Genomic DNA, 1,106 nt, shown 5'->3' with positions numbered 1-1,106 from the left:
GGAAGACGCACCCTTCAAGCAAGTGAACCTGAGGGTTATTAATAAATACATTTTTGTACACTGTGTTCTTTTAAAATATGTGACTTCTATTTTAAAGGCATGTGGATTCCATACCTGGAATCCAGTGAAGGAGAACTGATTAGTCATAGACTTTGAAGTTGTGATGTATCTTTACAAGTTGTCCTCCCTCCGCTAGGGAGGAGAAGCACTAATTGCCTTAAGCAATTAGTGCTCCTCTTGAAGCCTGAAGCAATGAGTGTTACCGAAAAGAATTCTGCAAAGCATGTAAATAAAACCTGTAAGGATATAAGTTGTTAACTGCATACAAACAAACTTGTGCTTTAGGACTAACAAAAATGATGAACAATGATCAGATGTCAAGACATCAGTTTAACTGACAGATCTAAAATGGATCTACCAATTATCTAATCCACCAGACAATAACTTAACAAGAAGGGACACCTTTTACTTCAGATCCAATCCCATGTTGATGCCTGGGCTGAGCATATCGGCTGATACCCGCTAAAATGCTAAATGGCCTGTACTTTTTCAAGACAGGAGACTTCAAAGCACTTTACACTACATTCAGTCATTCACCCTGGGGCTAACTGACAGACGCAAGGCTGCCGTACACTGGCGCCACCGGGCCCTTTCATCAGCAGGCAATGCAGGTGAAGTGCCTTGCCCAAAAACACAATGACACTGAAAGCCGGAACCGGGGCTTGAATCGTCAACCCTTCAATTTCAGGGCAAATTCCTATAACTGAAGCCAATGTCGCCCCAACTGCTACTGAACTGTTGAAGGAATTATCTGTATACCTTGCAACTGCAGTATAGAAAATATGCATGCCTAAGGTCACATTCACTTTTACTTATATATAGCACACTTAAATGCAAAACTGACAGGCGTGACTCAGCATGCCAAAATACCTGCCCACTATAATGTGTGTATTTATAGCAGGGACAATAATGACACAGAAAACTGTGATTAAAAGGAAAGGCATTGATTAAAAACAGTTAATGCATAATAACACGGGAGTACAAAAGGTCAATGCCAATGAGGAGGGAAGAAAGACGCCACGAATATATATATATATATATATATA

Source organism: Cyprinodon variegatus, unplaced genomic scaffold (assembly GCF_000732505.1).
Source record: "Cyprinodon variegatus isolate N-32 unplaced genomic scaffold, C_variegatus-1.0 Scaffold930, whole genome shotgun sequence".
NCBI classification, from domain to species: domain Eukaryota; kingdom Metazoa; phylum Chordata; class Actinopteri; order Cyprinodontiformes; family Cyprinodontidae; genus Cyprinodon; species Cyprinodon variegatus.
Note: the sequence above shows the minus strand (reverse complement) of the source record.